This window comes from Numida meleagris, chromosome 3 (assembly GCF_002078875.1).
Source record: "Numida meleagris isolate 19003 breed g44 Domestic line chromosome 3, NumMel1.0, whole genome shotgun sequence".
NCBI classification, from domain to species: Eukaryota; Metazoa; Chordata; class Aves; order Galliformes; family Numididae; genus Numida; species Numida meleagris.
Genome location: NC_034411.1, coordinates 28,325,262 through 28,349,931, shown reverse-complemented (window position 1 = coordinate 28,349,931; position 24,670 = coordinate 28,325,262). Strand labels below are relative to the sequence as shown.

General features: G+C 39.9%; 1 protein-coding gene and 1 long non-coding RNA gene across 5 annotated transcripts in view; one reads left to right on the top strand and one right to left on the bottom strand.

Annotated features, from left to right (window-relative positions):
• Window positions 1-828, top strand: part of LOC110395749 — a 328,266-nt gene extending 327,438 nt beyond the window's left edge. For all 4 annotated transcript variants that reach the window (XR_002436612.1, XR_002436610.1, XR_002436609.1 and 1 more), the window contains one exon: window positions 230-828. This is a non-coding gene — a long non-coding RNA (uncharacterized LOC110395749). The remainder of the gene's footprint in view (window positions 1-229) is intronic.
• The window catches only part of LRFN2 (leucine rich repeat and fibronectin type III domain containing 2), a 41,165-nt gene that overhangs the window by 5,586 nt on the left and 10,909 nt on the right, over window positions 1-24,670 (bottom strand). The window lies entirely within an intron of this gene.

Sequence of the window (24,670 nt, the reverse complement as noted above, 5' to 3'; positions counted from 1 at the left end):
GGGGGCAACGCCTGCTCACTGATGAATTGTTCAAGGAACAGTTTTGTACCATCTTCATAACTAAAATCCACAGACCACAGCACTTACTGTTCCTGTGCGTTACTGTGTTTTTCCCTTCTGCCGGATGTTATTGTACTTAACTATAGCATATTCAGGCCTGGGAATAAGTGTAACAGTGGGCTACCAATTTCATCTATTTCTGTCTGACGTATATTCTCATGTTTTCCAGGTGATCTGCAAGTGGGGACATACTACAAATCTTCATGGAAGGTCTGCTGCTGCTGATCATAATACCTCTGCACTTATTGTCAATGCGGTCCCCTGCAACCAGCTGTTTTCTTCATCTCTCCCAGGTCCACAGTCTGAGGAACTCTCCTGCAGGGGGATGTCATCCATCCCACACTTTGTTCTGCTCCATTCTTATTTGTCTTGCATAGATTTCATATAGTCCCTATCCTGCAAGGGGAATGTCATATAAATGAACCAAGGATGATACACACAATAAAAGTATCAATTTTCAATTATATGACCTTCAGGCTCATGAGCAGTTTCACTGATTGCTTCATCTCTCCTTCTGTATCACCCAGTGCTATGGTCCACTTTCCAGCATAACTGTCAGCTACATGCTTAAAAAAATTCTGCAGGGCATAAGTCCTTCAGAAATTGCTTCACCATGAAACATCACTACAAAGAAACAGCACTGTTAGCAGGAAGAATAGACAACCCTGCAAAACCCAGTCTCAGTCTTGGATCATAACTCACAAGAAACAGAGTTATAACACCATCTGCTAGAGTGCTTCCTTCTGCTTTACACTGATTAAACACAGATCTTTTTATTCTGAGCAAACAGCAAACAACTGAGTTTACATAGCATATACCCTTGCACATATCTTACACGAATAGAAGAAGTATAGTATTTCAGCTTAACACTCCATGCTAATTTATACAGAGTGAACACTAGTAATCATTTACAACTTGTTTTCTTTGTATCTGATTACAGGCAAGCTTTCAAGGAAATGTAGCTTCTTGGAACATTTCAAAGAGCGTCAGTGAGTGAGAGTGGCCATGATGAAGCCAGTCCATGTAAGAAAAGAACAGCAGTGAGGGCAAAAACAGTCCTAAAACATGGATAGGTTAGTTGCCTTGAAACTTGTCATAAAAGCTCATCTTAGCCTTTGAAAGAAACTGAGTCATTTCTAAACTCAGTCGGTCCTGGGAGCTACAGCTGTGACAATATTGCTACTAATAATAACTTTATAAAAGAACATAGATGTAATCCCAATTATGGAAAAAGCAATCAACTGTCCATGTACATCTAAAATGAAGAATTCTGGATGTTTCTCTAAATAAACTTCAAATGTTCTTGTAAAATATTCAAATTAACCTTATTGTAAGAGAACAGCTGAACATAGGAGTAAGCACCAAATTTGAGTCTACTAAGAGTTAAGTAATTAATCTCAGACTTGGTTTTCAAGCTTGTAGGGAAGATCTCATTTTCATGAAGCTGCCAGATTGTATTTTGGTACTCTTTCTGTGCCTTATCAAGCCCTTCTCAGTCAGCATGTCTCCCAGTCAGCTTTGATGGATGGCATGTCTTAACATTCCCTACACCTAAAACGGATACAGACACATTCTCACCCTGGGATACTGATGACCATTTGATTGTCCCAAGCACAGGTAGCTGCAAGATGCCACTTCAGTATATGCTTTGCTGAATGACAGGGGTATTCTCTTTGTGGCTGCTATGTACATCTAGCACTATTAGTCACGGTTCATCATGCCCAGCAGTTGGGACTCAGTAGCCAGGAGCTGCCACAAAAACAGAAGGGCTCTTTAAAGCTGTGGCCAGGCAGAGCTGCTGCAAGGCTTTGCTCAGTCAACTCAGGGAAACTGAACACAGAAAGTTGGTTTCAGGTGTTCTATTGCCTGGCCCTCCAGAGGTCATTAAAAATCAGCTTTATATCTTGAGGCAAGGAGCCTGATATTGTTCACCGTCTCTGCAGGACAGTGCAATCTTGCAGAGCTGCTGCTTATCACAGAATGGGAGTAAAGGTCTGACTTTGATATTAGCCTTTCTTTAGGGAAAAAAAAAGTAACAGTTGAGTAACTGCAAGAGGAAATCATGTAGAAAAACTCCTGCTTAATTCTAAACTAACGCTAAGTTATGATATGTGTACAGTTTAAGAAGCCCAAGAATACTGAGGCCTGGGAAAGCAGTGTACTCAACTATGTTAACAGTGCACGTGTAGGGATATAACAATTCTCAGGAGAGGATCTAAAACCAACAAGCTTTGGATAGAGAATCCACTTAACAAAAGGCATTTAAAATCTAACTGAAAGAAGAAGAAATTTGGAAATATTGGCGTTTTTTTTTTTCCCTTAGGAAATTTCACTGCTAAGACACATAAGACAGCAATTTCCATCTTTCTCCTCCAGTTTACTTTTCTTGTGGTGGGAGAAGCAGGTAAATCTTCTCCCCATTGGCACCAGAATTTGTTATCTGTCTTTTAAGGTATATTCTGAATCATATCAGTGAAGATTAAAACCACTGTTCTAAGAACATGGTTCCAATCTCTCAGAAAACCTTGCCTTTAAGGAATGAAATGAGCAAGGGGGTCTTACAGTTGACCTTCACAAGGAACGAAAAAGCCCTATTCTCTCATCTTTTGCCACAATAGCATCACTTATTGGAAGAGGAGGGGAGATATGATCAGGTGTGAAAATACAATATCAGTAGACACATGCTCCTATGTGAGTTTATGTGTTATGAAGAGTTAGGAGGGTTAGATGCAAGTTTTCAAATTTTTTACAAATTCATGGAGACTTAGGTCTCACTTTCTGAAAGCAACATATTGAGACCACGGCACCCTTTCATTACAGAAAAAAAAAACAACACAGTGTTAGCACCTTCTTTGCATTTAACCTTATTTTCTACCATTGCTAAAAAGTCTTGAAAACAAATCTGTAATTATTCCCTTTAGTGTGTGGTGATATTAAAAAAATCCAAAAATAAATGACTTAGAAATGCAGGAGAAAAAGAGTTGCTGCAAACTTCACTCATAATCCCAGATCTGAGTGAGCACTGAAGCTTGCAGGCAATGAACTGGTCTGAGAATTTAAGAGATCTGCGTTTTATTCTCTACTTTATCAGTAACATTGATATCAGGCTCTACTTTATCAGTAACTTCCAGTTCCTGAGAAACCATTTTGCTGTACTGTAAATCTCTTCATTTATAAAATGAGGATAATGCCAGCAGTCTACTTTCAAAAGAGGCCTATAGTGTATGGGAGAAAATTAGTAGATATTATGATTACACGGTAATACACAAATGGATTCTTTTCTTCTTTGTAGCATTGAGGATTAGGAGTGAACTGCTGGTTAATACTGTGGTTATGCAAAACAGAGAAATTAGAGAAAAGGAAGATTAGGCTAATTGGCTAGGCAATTCCATTCCTTTTCTCCATCTATGAGGAGTGTGATACCATCTAGTTTTAGCCTGAAACTGCTTTAATCACGGACCTTGCAGGGAGATGTCAAGGCAGCTCCTTTGAGGAGGCATTTACAACTCCCAAGACTCAGTTTTACACCGACCTGCTAGACTACATTGCTTTTCTTGAAGTCCTATTTTTGTATTGTCCAGGGCTTTTCATTATCTACATTGCAATACAAATTACCCTTTTTAACTGAATAGTAGGCATTTGAAAAGGAATGTCATGTGAATTTGCTTAGAAACACATTTGCTGTGCCTAAGCTGCTTGACCCAACCTCTTCCTGCATGATTTTACCTCCACAAGGCATGCCCATGCTGGTATGAATCGCATCCCAGGACAGATGCCTCACAAAGAATGGTTCATGTTTCTGCTGGCACATTCTACTTGCCTTCAGAGTAACTCCAGAAAGCTACTCATTCAGAATAATTCTTGGAATATTTTAATTCCCAAACAATGCTGGAAAAATAATTCCAGTAATTATATCAAGACTTTGTCAGTATAAATGAGGAATATTTCTGTGAACTCATTAATTTGCCAAGATAAATATGACCCATATTTTAATTATGAAGGAACTGCAGTGCTTAACATTGTCACCAATGCTCTACAAGTCTGTAATGAAGAAGGAAGAAGGGAGAGGAAGAGAGGTGGCAAGGTGAAATAACTAGGGTCCTGTAAAATCTTATCCTACTTAGTTAGGAAATTAACTTATTAAAGTTCCTCGAGCATAGAGTTGAATTTACATGAGAAATGCAAAATACTGCTTTGATTACTCTCAGAACAAGAAATCGATCCAGAAAAGGTTAATATTAGAATCTGACTAATTTTCATTAGTGAAGATCTTTCAGCAAAACAGAAGCAATTAGAAAAATAGTATGGTGAATTAAGAGAGCAGAAAGAGGTCAATCAGTGGACAGAGACTGAGAGGAAGACCCAAAGGATCTAAATAGCAATGAAATTTCACATGTGATTTACTACCTGGAGGGGACAGCAATTAGCTGACAAATATGGATTGCACAATTGGCACAGTTTTGTGATTTTCTTGAAAGTTTGATATGTATACTGTTGTCATTTTTGCTGTGTTTTTTTTTTCCACCTGAAAGCCCCTACTTCGGGCATTATGGAATGAACGAAGAGCCTAAAATTTTATTAAAAATTAAGCCAACAGTGAAGGTTGATTTATAACCTTTATAGATGCAAAACTAGAACTTTCTAGAAACAGCCTTTCATCATAAAGTCCGAGGAACCAGGAAGCAAATACAGAGAACCAGTCACATTACGGTCTGAAATCTCACAGTCATTTGGTACCTGATTCAAGATTTTGAATGTAATAATTTCAGAAAGACCGAGGCCTACTGTGACCTGCATCTAGAAAAAAAAATGATAGTTGTATCTACTTACTCCTGGTGTCTTGGGAAAAAGATAGTTGTTAGTATTAGGAATGTAATTTCTCTGTCAGGCATGTCAACAGAAGAAAACATCAGACAATTCTAGAAGGTAGCCACACTCCTTCAGTAAACACTAGCTCAACCCAGCATGAAAAATTTCCTGCATTTTTTACTTTATTAGTTTTTGGAGGGGGTTGCAACATACACTCATAATTCTTCTTTCAGGTGGAACAGTTATTATTATATACAGATCTCTACCTGCTTTTATGAACCTTGTCTCCTCATCACTCATGCATCCAGCTGCCCATCAGAGAATCTGACTTGTCAAATGATACACGTAGTATATGTCATTTCATTATTATTTCCTAATTTCCTTATGCTTTTTTCTGCTCATTTGTAAAAGTGAGAAAGTGGAGTCAGAGCCAAAAGCATTAGATAAGTCTGTCATGAGATGGTGAGCCAGGGAGATCCTGATAATGAATATACTCCCTGCGCTACAGAGAGCAAAGAGAGGGAAAAAAAAGAAGAAGAAAGAAAAGAAAAATGAACAAACAACAACAACAAAACCCATTAAACTTCTAGCTCAGAGAATATAAATTCCTGGTGGGATCTGAAATGTTGCTGAATATTGTCTGCTGAGGATGTACTGAAGTCATTCAACAGGTGACAGAACATAGGCTTGTAGAGGAAATTACTGCACAAGGCTGAGAAAGGAGCGCTGTGGTACAAGGTATTCTGCTCCCCTCCACTAGTCACTACTCTAGGAGAAAATGTTTCTCTCCTTATTATTCCCGGACAACTTCTTGCATATAATAGCGATTTACAAGCAGACAGAATTCATGAGGCGCTTGTGGATGAATAAAGATCACCAGACCACACATCATGGTCTACAGCTCCTGACAGGGAGTGGAGGGGCTGCGCTGCGTTCTGCTCCCTGGTGACAGTGACGGGGCCCAAGGGAATGGCATGGAGCTGTGTCAGGGGAGGGGCAGGTGTGTGGAGCCAGGGGTTGGACTCAGTGATCCTTGTGGGTCCCTTCTGTGATTCTACAGAATCCCCCTGTTATGCCCTGAACCAATGAAGTCATTCAGCTCAGTCCTCTAGGTTCAAGTTACTGTACTGGAAAAACCTTGTTGCTTCATGTTGGTATAACAGAATGAAATGAGACTTCTAATCTACTTGTTCTATACTACCATTTCTTTCATATAGATGTGACAAGAGCAGACATTTAGTGCCCTTATCATTAACTTTCATCTTCTAAGAAACTAGAGACATACCCCAGGAACATTTGACAGCATACAAGATAAATCCAGTCACACCCAAGTTATTCAGTTGCAGATAAAGCACCTTTCACCTCAATATGTCTGGGATATTAACTGCCTCAGAAAAAAAAATCTTCACACTACTTCAAATCCAACTAAAACATATTTAAGCTCATTAGCAGAGTAATTGAAAGCCTGCACAGTATTTGTGTTAGTAAATGTGAAGCTGAAGTATTTATGGAAACAATGTATAGCTATAAATTCAATCTTTATCGTGTTAATACAGAGCTATTGTAATTCATAGCAATGTTTCAAAAAGCCAGACTGTAAATTAGAGATTAATAAAAATCTATATAACGTCACCAGGCTGCTCCACTGATAGTCACAACACCATTGCAACTGAGGATGGGAAGAAGTAAGAGTTATCCGTGGAAGGTGCATTCAAGCCTTCAAGCAGACTGTGGCACCAGGGATACTCTCTTCCCACACTTTTGTTAACAAATGCCCCATCCACTTATTCCCTCTGACTCCACCAACTTTGAAATCTTTTATACAGAATTGGACAGTTATACCAGAAAAGGTCATCCTACCATATTCGGAGAGGTTCACAGAACAGAAACAACATTATAAGTAACGAGTACATTTAGAAACTCATAGGAAACTCATTTGCTAAAGGGATTTTTCTATTTTCCAGGCAGCACACAGCCCTGTGATTCAGCCACATGCTGCCCTTTCTTGTGAGTTACAACTGGAGCTTCCTACTTATTTTCAGGCTGTGAAATCTGTGCAAATGATAATAATTTTGTAGACAGCTGCCCATCCCCTTTTTCTGTAAGAGTTCGTGTGAGCTGAGGTGAAGGGGAGGAGGGGAATTTTCAGTGACTTCTTTCTTGCTTACTATGCAGAGAACTTATGCTAGGTTGCAACTCATGTTCTGCAGAAACTCTGTGTCCTACAGCACAAGCAAATTTTATTTCTGGAAGGTTATGCTGGAATGACAAAAATGCCATATACTGCTCAAAGTCGTGCTCTTGTGTTCTTTGTAATTGACTGATCAAAGCAAACACCAGCACGCTGTTTCAGGCTGTTCTGTCACAAAATCTTTGTGTTCTAGTCAGAGAAATGTGGTGCCAGCTCATACCTGACAGGACAATTCTAACCATTCCAATCAACTGAAAGAGTATCACAGAGTGAATTGGAGGACTCACTACCCATAGTAATATTGTATGAACAGATTGTTGTTTCATAATAAAAATTTGTTTCAACGTCTGTTTAAGACATGGTTTAACCACATATCATTTAAGTTTTCCCACAAAATTCCCTGCTAACATTTCTGTGACTAAACTCATGGTTAAACTCAAGAGACTGGAAACAGTCATCTCCCAGAATCTTGACTCTCTCTCACATGAAAATTGAAAAAAAAAAGATAGTTTAATTGCCAACTGAAGGGATGGAAGAACTACATTTGCAAGTTTACCAAAAAGGAGCTAAATCCACTCACGAAGATACAGTCAGAGTATATCTATATTAGGAGGAGAACATAGGCACAGTTTTGAAACATGGAAACATTTGAAGAGATTTTAATCATCACAGGCTGCTTGAAAAGCAAGGAGAGATTGCAGGAAAACTGAAGACTGAGGATCCAACATCCATCTCTCAGCAAACATTGGAAATATATTTTTTCAGTATGAACTAAACAAAGTAGAATTGCTTGATTCTTGTAAATTAAAAAAACTTAATGAAAAACAATAGAGGAAAGTCCGAGCAACAAACTTTTTATGCCAGCCATCAAGATTTTAGTTACTGAGTTAGAAGAAAGCCTTTTGTGATGAAATTATCTGTGAAACATGTGCAACAAGGGATAAGGTAAAAAGAACCAAGACAATTCCGAATGGCTTTTGCAATAACATAAGAAAAAAAACATGCTTTTTTTCAAATACAAAAGGAGAATATGAAGTACAAAAGTCACTGATGGTCAAAAGTATTGTCTCCTATGTAAATAAATAATATATATATTAAAAAAGAAAAATAAAATCACAGATATATAATGAAAATATTCCTAAAGCAGAGGTTTGACATTGTGCCAGTTTCTGGGTATTGCATATAAAGCAAAGGAAAAGGAAGGCGAGAACGACAAGACAGGCTGAAGAGACGTTCAGATATTAAATCTAAGAATTTTCTACCAAAGACAAGAATACAGTTGCATCCTTTGAGTTTGTGATGCCAAAATTAGATAAAAGCATTTATCTGCAAGAAGTGATACCCTGGTTTTTCAAGACTGATCCTGGGCCAAAAGCATACTGTATAAGGAGTGACAAATACATTACTGAAATGGGAAATAAAATCCATCAAGTCAGAAATCAAGTTTTCATTTGGAATAACCCTAGTAGGAAGAAAAAGAGAAGTCAGTGACAGACTCCAGTAGTAGCACTGTGTTCTTCCCTTGAAATAAGTTTTTCTGCTTAAGGGTCATAGGTAAGAGTCACAGATTTTTAGTACATGAACAAAATGTACTAAAAAGAAGCCTTCTAGTGTTGCTTCCAAGTTACAAATGAGGCACAGAAAATGGAAGGAAAACAACATGGGTCATCTGATAGGCTAATAGCATGACTCAAAACTGAATGTTAGCTGTCCAGAATCCCAGGCTGTGCATCCCAATTGTGAATCCATTGCAAAGAAGTAAGCATAAGCAGTCAGTATTCGATTATCTTCTTCCAGGTATTAGCCATATACTTCTGTACATAGATATTTGACCCTCCTCATGTTACTTCGCATTCACAGAAAGTACACAGAGGGTTTGGAAGTACGTGGAAAGGAAATAAATCCTAACATTAAGCAAAGTGATCTATTAAAAGAGAAGTTTGCAAATAGAAGACTGGTCAAACGTGATATCTCCCTTTTATTTCGGAGTATCACAACTAATCTGTTGAGGGTTTGATGGTGTAACATTGAGAAAAGACTAGAATTTCTTCTCATGGTTCAACTTCTCCAATTGTCTAAAGTTTTTCAGGAATCCTAAGATTTAGTCATTTACAGCTGAAGTTGTGCAGTTCTGCTGAATACGGTTTTAGAATCAACTGGACCGAGACAACAAACAGCTGCTCGACAAGTAAATAAGCTTTGACAAGAAAACCAACTGGAAAAAAATGCTAAGTATGCCATTAGTCTGTTTATATAGCTATATCCAGATCTGCTACCATTATTACTCATTTCCAGTGACTGATTATTAGTCATCATATCTGAAGGTTTGTGCAGTCACAAATACTTCATTATCCACTGCTAGGATTAAAGTCAAAGCAGCTTCTATACGTTACAGGCATCCTTTTGAAGTCACTACTGAGATGAGAAAAGAGCTTTTGAATAATTTCACTGAAAAAAAAATTTAAATACTTCAGAATCAAATGTGTAAGAACTCCACGTATTGTTGAAATTAAAATGGAATTATGGATTTTTTGTTTGTTTGTTTTTAATCTTTCCTTGAAAAACTTCCACAGCAGTGAGTAATGAAGGAAGAGACCAAAGCTTGACAAAAGTCTTCTTTACTCTGCAAAATCTTCTCTGAGGTCTATTGCTTTAAAATCTGTAAAACTCCTGTGAACTCCAGATAGTGTAAGTAAGTAGGATGTGCAAAAAATGACCCTGCTAAAGCTAAAAAAAAAGCTAAAAAAAAAAAAAAGAGAGAGCATTAAGCAGCAACAAAACCTCACTGTGACCCCTCCAAAACCATTCCTAGAATGGAGGGGAAAATACTCTCAAAAAAATGATTACACAGAAATGTAAGATTCATAGCTTCTTGGAGAGCACATCCAGCATCGTGTTTTAAGGTACAATAGTTCCATACGCACACTTGTCGTGAGTGTTATCAGTATGTGCATTTGACTCATCATTTCTAATAGCTCATGTAATCTTTCAGAATAAAATTGAGCACATCCTTCTTTAACAGTTACCAGTGCTGAGAGGGTTCATTACCTCTGCAGTGAAGAAGGAATGACCTTCTGTTGCCCTTACTAAAACATTTTCTGTTTGTTTGCTTTTTTTTCTCAACAAACAATCGCTCCAGAAGTAGCAGAGTGCAGCTCCGCATGTGTGAGCAAGGAAACAAAGTAGACAGGAAATTTATTCTCTTGTAAAGGCCTATGAAGCTGTGCTCCACATAGCAGATCTGATTTTGGCTTCCCTGCAGTGGGATGAGGTGGAAGAAATCCTCAGCTTGCCTCTGCACCACTTAATATGCAGCTGCCTGGCTCTTAGTTCTCTATATTATTATTGAGCCCTCTTTCTAGATCACATCTAGACAGTGCTTTCTGCATAATTTGTGAAGGTGGGATAGGCACTGCCTTCAGCTTGTGGTAGGAGTTCAGCAAGGCACAGTGTGTCTTTTTGCTTCATGAGGAAACTAGGCCTAAACTTGAGCAGAGCCTCTCACTGTGACCATTGAGATGACCTGTCCTACTTTCTTGCTGGGAAATTCCTCCAGCTCTGGAGCGTAGTGATTAACTTTTGGAAAAGTTTGATTTCCTTTCTTATTTCTCTACCTCACCTGAATTCCAGAAGAATGACAAGTCACCAGCAGAAGAAATGAGGCTATGAACCTTCTGGAGTCTGGCCAAACAAGAGGGGAAGATGTGCAGGGCTGTCCCCACATGCCTGTAAAAAGAGTACCCATGCTTCCCCCAAGAAGCGTGGCAAAAGAAGTAAAATGGAAATGGTCTCCTTTAAGTCTGCTGCTCGTTCCAACAGTCTCTGGAGACAGCTCAAACAGAACACATGCCTCTTTTATTCCTGATGCTGCCTCAGTAGATGGCACAGGTGGGAAAAACCCTTTGTCCAAGCACCACAAAACCTTTCTATCCATTTTAGGGTTCAGGATTATTTTCGTAAGACAGATTTACGGTGCAGTCCTTTCCTGGACATGCACATGTTGTCTTTGCAGGTGTGTATTTGTGCTATGCCCCCACTCAGTGAGAAAGTTTATCCTAGACCTGATCTGGGAAACACTGTCCCTGCTGTGACACAGCCACAGATTTGGTGTTTGGAAAGTGCTGTATTCAGGGATGAAAAGAAGATAGCTGTGCCACTGCAAAAAGCCGACAAGCCCCTGTATTGTACATAACCTGAGGAAGTTACTATCTAATGTGCCTCATGGGCAGATTAAAATTAATTAATCACAGCCAACAGAAACCACTGAGAAAGACAAATGATTCCCCACAATGCATGTATTTCTCTTTTTCACATTAATCTGACTGTAAGCAACAAGACAAACATAGAGTCTAGCCCTAAATTCCTGTGGCTATGCACCTAATGAAGGTATAATTCTGACTCACAGTGATTAAATTTTAGTGAAATATTAAAAGATGCTTAATTGGTTTTAGTGCCTCAGCAGTATAAAAGAATTTATTCTGTCATGAATAAACTTCATAACTATGTTTTAGAAAATTAGTTACTTTTTAATGACCACACTGGCAACTTTTTGCAGCACCATGGAAAAGGGGAATGCATGGAATTGTTCTCATAACTACCAGTACAGTTCCTCCTTCCATAGTGTAAATACACTGTGGCCTGCCACAAGTTTCACTTAGGTCTTGATTTCCCTTGTGCTCTCTGGGTTTGCCTACAGATACTGGCCAATTTATTCTCATAAGTGTCCCAGAACATTCATATTTGTGAATCCACTGTTATTTGTGGATTGATTTTTTTTTAATCTCTTTTTTCAACCTTGCTCTGGAGTGAATCATTCCGCCCTCCCTCTGGCATAAAGACAATCGTGGTTGCTGCTCCCAAGCATATGGTGTAGCCTAAAAAAGGGTTATCTTGTAGGAGTACATCTGTATGTATCCCTTATCACATAGTCCCCTGGGGAAGATTTAGGAGGTTCTTTTTTTTCCATCAAACTGCTCTAGTTTAATGCTGTTTTTGTCTACTGCTTTCCAACATGCTCATGATTCCTCGAGAGAGGAAAGCTTACTCCCATTACAGCTGGCCTTTTGTGTATTGCTCAGCAAACTTGGATCCACTCTACTGCCAGAAGCTGGTTGCATAAACTGCAAAAGAAACCTACAAAAGTTTTTCTTCTTTCTGAGTTCATTGTTATAGATTTAATTAGATTCTTTCCCCATAAGAATTAAATTCAGATTCTGGAGTATTTGGTGAAATTATGCCACAATTTTTTGCCTCTGAAGGGAGCAGCCTGCAATCACGAGAGATTTTCAGTATTATAAATTCCTATGACGCTCTCATTTTCAAAGAGATGGTAGCATGATTTTTTATCCCATCTTCTCAGGATTAAAAAGCTTGTCCCCCTTAAGAACCTATAAACATCTTCCAAGACACCCACGTGATGAAAGCAAAGGATCGTTATTTCACAGGAATTCACTAAAGTTTTAGGCTCATAATTTTAGGTCTTCCAAATGTTTTAACCAATATCCAAAAGTGACTAGCTAGAATAGTCTCTAATGGAAAAGCTTTGTAAAAATCAAGAGATAGCTATCCTGAATTGAGGTAACTCCTGCTTCTGTTCTTCTATATGAGACAATCCTAGACAAGTAGGTACAGCTCCTATGATGTTTCTATGCCTTGGCTGAAATAGATTTCTGGCTTGATAGAACAATTGCTTTTGCAATTGTCCTCACAAAAGTTTACTCAAGTATGACCAAAGTGAGTCTAGCTATCAAACCTGACTGAAACACAGACCTCTTACCTAAGTGGAAACTACAAGCTTGGTGGTGGCTGGAGTCAGGAATACATTCTTTTCAGGGTGCAAGAAGGAAGAGTTTAGCATGGTTGCAGTGTGACTCATATGAGGGTGAATTGAAAGTAAATAGGACAGCATGGCCAGGAAAGTTGAAACAGCAAAATACTGAGATAGTTCACCAAAACAGCAACATACAGTGCCTTACCACTTTCCTCAGTGCATATCAGCAGAAGAGTTTTACAGCTATGCTTCTACTCACTGAACCTGACCAGACTTCTATTACTGGACTGAGTCTATGATTGTTTCTTAAGAGAACTCTGATACTGCAGTCTGTCAACTGCAGCCCTGCTAACACTGTAGTGCTTGAGATCTTGATGTTGACATGTCAGTAACACAAGCAGAAGCAGCAAAGAGGAAGACGCTGATAAATGTAACCTCTAACCATCCCAGACAACAATACACCAAAACAAACAGGTCTAGTCCATATTCCTTCCACAATGACTTATAGCACAGAAGGCAGGCTGAAAGGCAGAGAGATGTGCCCGCAGTGCTCAAAAGATCTTTGCATGTATTTATCCAAGAGACTGATTAGCTAAAAGCATCGCTAGACTCACAGGAAAGAATTAGACATTTTCATATTTTCCCTCCCAGCTACAGCCCAAAGCAAAGGATCATAACTGCTTCTTCTCAGTTTACTCACAAGTACAAATATTCCATGCAAGCTAGCTCTCATAGAGACAAAAGCTATTGAAAGTATTACAGAGGAAGGGACTAAGAGAGACTTAATGGATCATAACTTAATTGCTTGCCCAGTGAATAAATGATATATAAAGAGACTGACTCTGACATTTACATTCTACACCTGTGGATCTATTAAGGTTTGGTAGGATCATTCCTATCAGAGTCCTTGAGAAGAGTCTCTGAAATGATCAGCACTTGTTTTCATTAGCCTTACTTTCAGGACTGTAAGGAGAGATCTGGTATTTGGAGACATTCACTGACTGAAGCTTGACAGCCTTCTACCACATAATTTAAATACAGTCTGCTTAGTTTTCAAGGAAGTAGAGACCATGTGATACCTATTTTTTTGATAAGGCCTAAGAAAATCCATTCAGCATATGACTGCTATCACATAACTGTCAGTTAAAATAATGAGTATTCATGCTCACAAAAGTTAAAGCAATTGAAATTTGTTGTAGCATTAATGTACATGGAGACACTGCACTCTATTGAACCTGCTAACTTTACCAGGAGACTTTGATTAACAGCTTGACTGCTTCTACATTCTTACTTTTATACGTGGCTGGGTCACAAATGTTCAGAGCATTACACGTATCTACTCTGATCTTCTGGACAGCAGAGTCCAGCACAGGCTGGGGATTTTATCCAGAGATTCTTGCACTGAACCACAGCACAGTGTTTTAATAGACACATTATCTTAAGGCTTTCTCAGGGCATGAGGAGTTGACATCCCCACTTCCATTCACACCATAAGGTTAAAATGCCCCAGGTCATTTCCAGTTTGAATGTGTAGGTCTTAGCTTCTGAGAAATAGAAAGAGAGGTTTACTCATATGCATATAAAGACAAACCAATACACCACAGACTTTGTGGCAAGATGGGGACAAAGCCTATTTAAAGCCAAAATTTTTGATCTTTGCTTTTGGAAGAGTGAGAGGATGGTATGGGCTTCTTTACCTGGGGGAGAGGCGAGGATAACTGAGATGTGGAATAGAAAGAATAATGCCATGGGTGATGGATGGTCTGCTAGTAACCAAGGTGATTGGCTAAATAGCCAGTGTTTCCTCATGAACTGGTTGAATTGGGCTTGATAAAGCCCAGTTAGAAATAAGCAGCCTGCCCAAGGCCGTTATAAATATGAAGATGAGTAACCAGAACTTATCTATGGAAAAACAGCTAGAACGATTGCTTGATGTTGAAGGATTCCCTTCAACATCAAGAATGCCAAGACCATGGTAAAAGGAAGACTAAAACATTCCATGTGTAAGAGGAAAAAGGTGGTGGTCCCAGGTATTTGAAACCAGTTCTGGACTGTCCAGAGATAGGTCATTTGTTTTGTATCCAAACTCTTGAAATGTCCCTGTGATTGTGAAGTACTTCTGTATGTTGTTATCACTATTAAAAGTGACATAGAAAAAAATATTTAGAAGCTTTAGCTGAAGAACAACATAAAACCAGTGTCTTTGCAGCTCAACATGTTAGTTCCAGTTTCTACAGTAACACTCAATGTCATGTTTCTATTACTTTGCTTTTCATAGTCTGTTGAGGAAGCCATTATCTTTCAGCCCGAGGGTTTTGTGCAGAACATTTTCAATATTTTCATGATAAAGTATTTTCAAAACTTTTTCATGTAGATGAAATAAAAATGACCTTTATATTTTACTTTTCTCTGTTCACGGTCAACAGCAGCTCTGTGATCTACTGACAGTGGCATAAGCTGCCAGTGGAGGAAGGGATACCCCATTGCTGTCAGTGATTAATAGTTGCATTTCACTCTCCTTGGGGCCATAACTCACTCAAAGCTTCAGCATTTGAGAATGATGGAACATCTCTGGAACAGATAAATCCATAAATCCTTCCAATCCAACAAAAAAATGTCAACTCTCTAGGAGTTTGTTCACAAGTCAGGCTGTAGTTTTCAGATTAATATGTGCATGTAACACAAGAGGGGGAAAAACAGATCACCAGTAGGAAAAAGTAAGTAATTTAGGGCTTAGTTATTGTCACTTTCGCTGTTGTTCACTTTGCAGAAAGAAAATGTGAGGCAGGTGGACATCACTTACTGTCCACAGTATTTCCATCTCCTGCAGTCATTTCATTTGCAGTTGTGCTAGGAAGCACATTCTGAAGCACAGAACTTATCCCAGAAGCATCTGTATAATAATATCACAAACCAGCCTTCAAAAGGACTGCCATGGGAGTAGTATACCAGCCATATCATTCAGAGTTGACTTTAGCCACCAAAATATACCTTTACTAATAGAAGTAGTCTTGCTCCCATCCTGGCCACACCAGAAGCCAGCCCTACTATCCCAGAGCTATGGCAAGCCCAACTAATGGGTCCTGCTGAGACACAAGCCATAGGAAAGGCAGAACACTCAGGCAGCTGTACCTGATGATGAAAAGAGGGGGCAAGAGGGAGGGCAGCCCTTCTAATCACCACCTAAACTGGATGCTGAAACTAGGTGGTACAGAAACCTCTCCTGGCGAGCCAGGCAGTGTGTCTGCATGGTGGTCAGCAGAACTCAATTTCTTTATAAACAAAACAGCAGGTGTGTGAAATTGCCAGAATGCTAAAAGTGGAAACAATGAGTTGCACACTGTAAAGTTCTGCTTTGAAGATTAACATGGAGCTTTTCTGAACTCGTAACAGAAAAGTCTCCTGTAGCTCTGAGAAGCTGTGATTTATTTCCAGAAAAGAAAATAAAAGAAGGTAATTAAAGTTAAGTAGTTTTATTTGCGTCTTTTATTTTTAATATGAGCACTGGCCTTTTCAGCTCTCCACTGTCAAAAGCAGAACATAAGGAGATTTTTGTAAATACTCATTTTGCAGTGAAAACCTTTAAAATTTCTGGGGAATATGATATTATTTCCTACATATTTTTTCCTACATGTTGTATAATCTTACTTCAAATTTGGTCTGAAAAAGATTTACAATTTTTTGAGTTGCTCTACCTATAGGTACTTAGGATTAGAAACAGCTTAATGAAGAAAAGCTTGAATATTGCTTTGAACAGTCAGACTCTGCAAAGGTTTGGTGCTTATCCAAATTTGAGTGAACAGCGGTGAAATTTCCGTCGCTTCTGTGGATGCAAAATAGGACTGGAACCCACCAAAAAAGCTGGTTGTCTCCTTCCATTCCTGGACTGCTCTACAGCAATTGGAAGCACCTCATACTATTCCATTGCTGAAGTAGAGAAAATAATGAATTGTTAGAGAACTGTGTGTTATCCCATCCTTAGAAGCAATATTGCATTTCTTATATCTGAGACCTAACGGCATGTTGCCATTGCTTCTTAATAATCTCTAAGTAGTTACCATTATGTAGATGATCACAGATACATATATTAGGGCAATCCCATGTCGGCTGACAAAACTATGTCCTAAGCATACACTAATCTACCTATTTTCAGTAAAATAATGATTAGCATAAAGGGAATCTCAAAATAACGGGGTGAGAAGGGATAGCATAAGGATAAACAGCCTGTCAGATCATAAAACACAATCCTAAACAATTTATCTAATAGAAACTTTTCAACAACAACACATTTCTGCACAGAAATGTCAAAAGTCATAGCTGACATAATTACACTAATTAGCAAAAAGTCTCACAAAATCATATTGACAATTCTGAACAGAAAACAAAGCTGAAGAAATCTGTCTGATCATGGATTAAATCACAAGTGGGAAAAGATGATCCAGTCCTGACATATGGCCTGTTGTGACTTATTAGCTTAGCTCTGCTCTGTTCCTGATTTGTAGCCAAAATTCATAGGAGAACAAGATGAGAAGAAGTAGGGCTTGCTTTAATCAAAGTTACATTTATTTTATATCTGGGAAGGGGAAGAGGAGGAAAAAAAAAGATTTTTTTTCCCTCACATTATGTCTTTCTGCCTTCATATACCTTTGTATGTGCTCACATATATTCCCCATTTTGATTCTGTATCCCCCATCTTCAATTCTCGGCCTTTAGGTAAATGTTCTGCAGCTCTCCTCATTTTTGAGCTTTCACTAAAACAACATGTACAAGACAGCACTGCCAATAAATGGCAATGCATGTCACCTGGTAAGTTATGCTGGGTTTGCAAGGGAAAAAGAGAAAATGTGTCCTCAGAATTATTGTGTCTTGGGCTTATTGTGTCACCTACATGCCAGCCTCGGCCAGAAGAGTGACACTGGGGTAGGAATCTGTTGCTGGATGGAGAACAGTTGAAAAATGTGATGGCTCCCCGGACATGAATAGTAGCAGGAGATAGGCTCCTGTAGCTGTATAAGGCAGAGCCATTCAGTTTTTGCCCAGTAGAGGGATTCATTACTCACACCAAATCACCTTGTCGCTGGGGGAGCTTGTGGAAACTGCACAACTATCCTACACAAGTTTGATGTCTCTTGGACTGTGTGCTCAAAACTCCTACACACTCTAACATTAGAAGCATCTCACAAAACCTTGGTATCCTGAGGGCAAAGCTGCTCAAATACCTCGATTGAAACATATTTTTAGCATTAAAATAGGAGTTTCTGCTACATACAGGTTTTTATTGTCTCCTGGTGGGAAGACTAAAACGAAAGCTATAGCTGTGGTGAGCCCCAATGCTCTTCCTTCCCCTGGCACCTGTGAGGGGTGCTCTGCTTCCAGCCCTTGCTCTGCTCCTTTACTGCATCCTCCTCTCCATTCCCACTCCCCATCAAACAGCTGTCCTTCCCCTCGTACACCCTGACCATCCCTGAAAGGAGGGAGAACAAGCAGGCAGGGAGAAGCTCTGTGGTCAGGGGCCAGAGAGCAAAGTGAATATGACCCATTCAGGAAAACAACAACCCCCTTGACATAACGTGCGTTAGGGAGAGGTTATCAATCCCAAAGCTGCAAAGAGATTGATAGTAACATTTCCACATTTCTGAATGAAACATTTTTAAAAGATTTTTTTTTCCCCATAAGCAAACAAAACATCTGTTACAGAGAATTTTCAGCTTGATTCTTGACAGAAACAGATGTTGCAATATTGGAATTTCCCATGGGACAGATATTCCTGAGCTTGTTCAATTTTAAACATGACTAGAAAATAAAACTGAGTTGATACATGGTTTACTTCTTCATAGCCATTGCAGAGGGAAGTGGTTAGAGAGTGTGCTGGACAGATGTTGCACACTGCTGCAGTAACTGTGAGACTAACCAGTGTGGATCTTTCTTTTTTTTTTTTTTTTCCTAAATTAGTTTTTAAATTTGCTTCTTGTCCAATACAATGAAAAATCTACCACATTGTGATTCATACAGGCAATGAAGGTTTGCTTTGTATAAACTGAGGAAATAGCTTTAAAACTGAAATCTTGCAAAGAGGGGTAGGAAACAGGTTATAACCTAGCTCAGACAAACACACTTTCACTGATGGACCCGTAGCTTGGCAAACATGTTAATCCAATCCTAGCTGGCAGAGCATAGTGCTGGGAATCTGTCAGGAGGTGGGCCCCCATGATGACTACCAAAGCTCCTCAGCAGCATGTAGCCATAAGGGCACAGATGACAGCTTGACTAGGTCCACAGCAAATGCAAGTTTCCAAAAGTTTTACCATGACTCTGAAATTGTTCCTATGACTAGTCATATCCAGGTGGTGCCAAGAAAGAGGGAAGAGGAAAATTATCTATAACACAATCCCAAATATGCACAGTGAAAGCAGTAAGTCAGTAAACGCTTACTAAGACCTTGCACAATACCGTTTTTCAGGGTCTCTAAATGGATAGGTATAGAATAATTTGAAATAGATATGTATGATCAGCCATCACCACTGCAGAGTTATGAGGTTTATGAAAGGAAGCTGGAGGAATTTGCTGGTGGTAGGCACCATTAGAAAATAAACAAACAAAAAACCCACATGTGTAACAATTACATATGTTGCAGCAACACAAAAAAGCATGCTACATGCTAATCAGGCCAAGGAGAAGCTCCTTTTACCAACTTGTATGTGCCATTCCTTATATCCTTTGCCGGGTACATAAATACAGATTGGATTCCATTCACCTCCAGCCTTGCACCGCAGTAAGGGCCTAAATATTTGCATATGCTATAGCTAGCAACAGAACCAAGATGTATGTACTGATGAACCAACCCTACTAAGGAAAAGCGAAATATTTTTTTAGTTTTGAGATTTAAAGGCCAAACTCAATAAGCTTGATAATAGCTAGATATATGTCCTTTAAAGATGTTAATATGAAGGTTAAAATCTTTTCTGGGGAGAAGGAAAGCTGTATCACAGTTATTTTCTACACTAAAGCCAAAATATCAACTTTTGCAAGAACTTGTCTGCCTCTCTGCTGCTCCCAGGAGCACGTCACCTCTGCCCTCCAATGTGCTATTCCTCTTATTCCACATGAATAACCAGCATAATCGTAAAACCCGATGAAACCAGTTGTCAACACCTGTGCTGCCACACAATGAAATATTAAGAAAAATCTGAGAGAAAACCCCAAATGAAGCTGCTTAAGAACGACCAAATAAAAAGATTTACTCTGAAAAATACTCCAGCTTTGGCATAATTAGCTAATTAAGCCACAGCCAGTATAATTATCTACTTTTAGAGAGAGGGGATGAGGAAAACAAAGCAGAGAGGTGAAACAAACAATATTGTGTTTTAGTGGTGAAAAAAAAAACAAACCAAACCACAACAAAACAAACCAAAACCATTACTATAATCTCAGATGCTTCCATTAGACAGAATTCATATATCACAAGGTCTAGCATCCTCTTCACCCATGTCCAGACTGGTGCTGCTCACCCTGAAATGGGACTGTTACTATCCCTATTGTTGGCACTTTCCCAGGCATGAATACTGCTCGTAGTGTTTATTCCACCCTTCCCTTTGCAAGCAGTCCTTCACCTCAAAAGGTCTTAGTATTGAAAGAATGTAAACAACTAGGCACACATATAGTCTTGTGTCCTTAGCATGCTTTGTCTCCCTAAGCAAATTATAAGTGCCAAGCATGCATGTGAGGTTCTTCTTCACTGTTCTGTTCTAGAAAAGAGATTGCAACTTTACTAGGGCCACTGAGGATGCCAGAGAGTTGTCTGATACTTCCCAGAGAAGATGGGGCTGCCACTGTCCTGTGCTCAGCCAGCAGCACGGTGGCAGCAGCCACCCTGGGTACTTCAAGGCCCAGCATGGGGAAACCAGAATCTAAAGGTGACTCCTTCTATGTTGGCCGTTCCTCCTTCCTCCAGGTCAGAGAGCAGGGCACTGTCACAATCAGCGCCCCAAAGAAGAACAGAGGAAGGTGCAAGGATCATGAGATAGACGAGAGACAGCCCACCCCCCCACCCCCCCACCCCCCAGCTCCAGTCCCTGCTCACTGCAGATAAGCACCTCTTGCATTTTTAATGATGGAAGGCATTGATGGAGGCACTGAGAGATGGGCCCATTTCACTCCTCCTCCCCACTGCTACTGCCAAACTCTGGCAGCAGCACCAAATTCCTCCCCACAGCACTCCTTGTCCCACAGAGGCAACAAGGGTGGGCACAAGTAATGATGTGTCCTTGCCCTGGAGTAACTAAGCTGAAATTCTTTCTCCACATGTTCAAGTTGGGAGGACTCAAGCTCTCTTGGATGCTGCTGTCCCAACCCCATTTTCAGTACAATGTGCTGGGAGGCGCAGAGCGCAGCAATCGCTTCCAGGCATCCTTCTCATTCTGCAGCAGCCTTCTGGAGAAGAGACACAGACATCCCCACCCTCCCAGCACTGGCAGAAGGACTGACTCATCAAACCCAACTCTCTGAGGCAATCTGCCAGACGACAGAGCTGCTGGTGGGGTGCCTTGATGCTGTCAGCTATCCATATGTCTATTGGGCAGCTACTGCCTGTGCAATCCCTTCTCAGAAAAATTCAGAGCACAGTTTGGTATGTCTACATATGAACTGATTCCACAATCCAAGACAATTAAATAAACAAATGGGTAATTAAAAAAAAAGTTTGGCATCTATTTATTTTCCTGTCAAAATGAAATTAACTATGACATAGTAAATAGATTACCAAATTTAAACCTGGGCAAAATCAAAATGATACGAGGGGTGGGAGAGGGAGGACAGATGGGCAGATGCAGCGCAAGTTAACACCTAGTGCTGGCTGACTCAAACTGTTCATCTCTGCAAATAAACTGATCTGTAAACCAAGAGCAGCTGAGCAGACGGGGGTTATGACACAGCCTTACCATACAGGGAATTTCCAGCCACCCCAAAGCAGAGCAGGGGGTAAGAATTTTCCTATCTGAGGCATCAAGCTAGGTATGCTTCTCCCCTTGCCCAGCACTCATGTAGCCCACTTCGCTGTTCTGGCAGAGAGCTGATCTTGCTTCCATTCTGCAATGAGCTCTGCCAAAGTGGGCAGAAGTGGGCCAGTTCCCACTTCTTTTCTAGGCAGTGTCAGTTTGTGGTATTCTTGTCAAATGCTCTGGGATCTAGCATAATCATGCTGTGACTCTGAGACAACAGCACGGCTGTGACAATAGGGCAGATCAGCTTGCTCTCTGGACTTCTCTGATGATGAAAATCAGAATGTTTCTCTTTAAACATAGAAATATTCCCCTTGCATGATAGTTTGAAGGTTTCTTTAGATTGCAGCACCAGCCTGTTATCCTCAGACAGGACTGGAGTACCTTTTGTGCTTGGCACTGTTACAGATCATTATAGATTACAGGGTAGATGCCTGTACTGGCCTCTTATCAGACTTTGAAACAAGACACATTTAGGGGAAAAGGGTAATATGACAGTGAAATGGCCCATATCACTTTTTCAAAGACATCCATTACCTCACATTTTCTTTCTTCACCATCAGAAATTTGAGCTACCTTTTTGCTGTGTGCTTTTAAGAACAAAAAAGAATAAACCATTTCATTGTAGCACAAGCCTTCATTGAACATCTACAAGTACAACACTCAAAACATTACATGGAATATGAACCTGATTTCTGCCTTAAGTCTGATGAACCCCAGCTTCTCTTTCCTTCTCTTTCCTCCTTCCCTGACCAGAGCATTATCACAAAGATTACTCACCACCACCATTCCAACTTAAGCCTCAGAAGAGGTTTAAATGAGAAACAACATAGCATCACTTAGCACTGAATGTACTGGAGTGATTTTTCCTCACCTGGAGTGCATTTTTCTACGAGAGGCAAATCCAAAAATAACTAGAATTGTGAGAACTAAAGGTAATGAAGTGTTACTATATAACTTATTCTGTCTAGTGCATTCCTACTTTATATTTCCAGTGCCGTATCTTTTTGAGTTCTAGGCTTTTCAAAAGAGGAGTCTGAAGTAATTTCTCTACAGAAGTAAGCTGAATCATTGCTACCATAAGTTAAGGTTAACCAGTGCAATCACCATACAAAAAGATACACTCTTTCTGAAACAACCTGGGCGTGCAAGCTGAAAGCCTGGTATGAAAGAGAGAGGATATAACAGGAAATTCAGAACAAAGAATTGGGTAGCTGAGTCTGTAGCTACAGCAGTGAAATAAGGCTGGGCTGCTCTATAATGAACATGCACAACATTTTACATGTATATACTCTGAAGATATCTGACACAGGCTGAGGAATCCTCTCTTTTCTGCAGGCTACAAGCTCACTAAGGAAACGCATGTCTCTTATTTAGGGTATCTATTGCCATAAGCATCTGGTCTTGACACAACCCTGTAATTAATTATGGGTCACGATACTCAAGAAAGCCTTAATACCCCTTAGCTAAGAGGCAGCTTGTGTGCTGGCTGTCAGTTACTATTTAGTGTTTTGATTTGTGTGATGACTCCTGGGTCTACCCAAAGTGTTTTCTCCCACCTTCACTTTTCATGAAAACTGTGCATTTGTTCATTGTGTTCTTCTTCAAAGCAAAACTTATCCTTACTGGAAGTAGCATTTTCTATCAGTTAACGCTGGGAAGACAAAGCAAATAACAAGCTGCTGGTCCTATTTTTATCCTTTTTAAAGACAGACTTACTAGAAACAAAATTTTTAAAGCTGACTTCCTTTTGTTTTTTTTAAGACTGTCCAGGGGGTCAGTCTTCCTCTCAGGGAGCGCTTACTGAGGATGGGATGGCAGGGCAGGTCATGCGACCACACTGCACTCACTATCCCAGCTGCAGGCTCTTCCCTGGGGGCAGGCAGAGGGTGGGGGATAAAGTCTTGCCTGCCACAGTGCTCACATCAAGGAACAAATCTGGAGAGCTCTTGGTGAAAAGTAGTTGCATATTCTTCTAAAGTCTTCATGCTCTTAGAAAAAGGTATTTCTGAATACCATTAAAGGACATAATAGTGACATTTGGGCAACTTTCTCCTTGTCACAGTGACAACGAAATGCTGCTGATCCTGTTTTCACTCTTTCCTGAGTTTTCTGATATTGTAACATTTTTCCTTTTTACAGTGTGGCTCTACAGTCCAAACCCTCCCAGAAATTTTCATTATCCCTTTGTGGGCTGGGAACCCCATGCTGTCATCAGACTCCACTGTTTTCATTTAATCTTTTCTGGTTTTTAGGACCTGTTTTCATGTTTTCACATCAGAAGATGTGAAGAATAAGGGAGATATCTGTGCTACCCTCATGAATCCTGGGTAACTCTATGTCTGTCCCATGGATTATAAAATAGTCCTACATCAAATTCTATTCACAAGGTATTGTGTGAAACCCGAAACAATACTGGCCTCAACTGCTCAGGCCTGGAAAGACGAGGAGTGTTAGGAACCTGCTGCAGGAGAAGCAGGTAACCTCCTCCAAATACCTCCAGTATCAAAATCAAAGATAGCTTTGAAATGGGTAAAAAGTCTTCCCATGACCTCAGAGGGGAGCTGTAGTTGTCACACTCTGTGATCACTGATAGTTCTTCAACATCTCCCAAAAGGACTCAGATGTCAGCAACTGTAACCCAAGATGAGGAATCAGTTAGAGTGGTGCATCTCTGGTACTACCTGAAACTCAACGAATCAGCACTGGAAAGACGGGAGCACTGTGAATCTGCTGCAGACACCACCTGTAGAAGTCAAACTCAGACACCAAGAGGAGCATCTTGCATGCTTAAATGTGCATAATGTATACAAACTATGGAGGAAATGCAGCCTTGTTATTTGC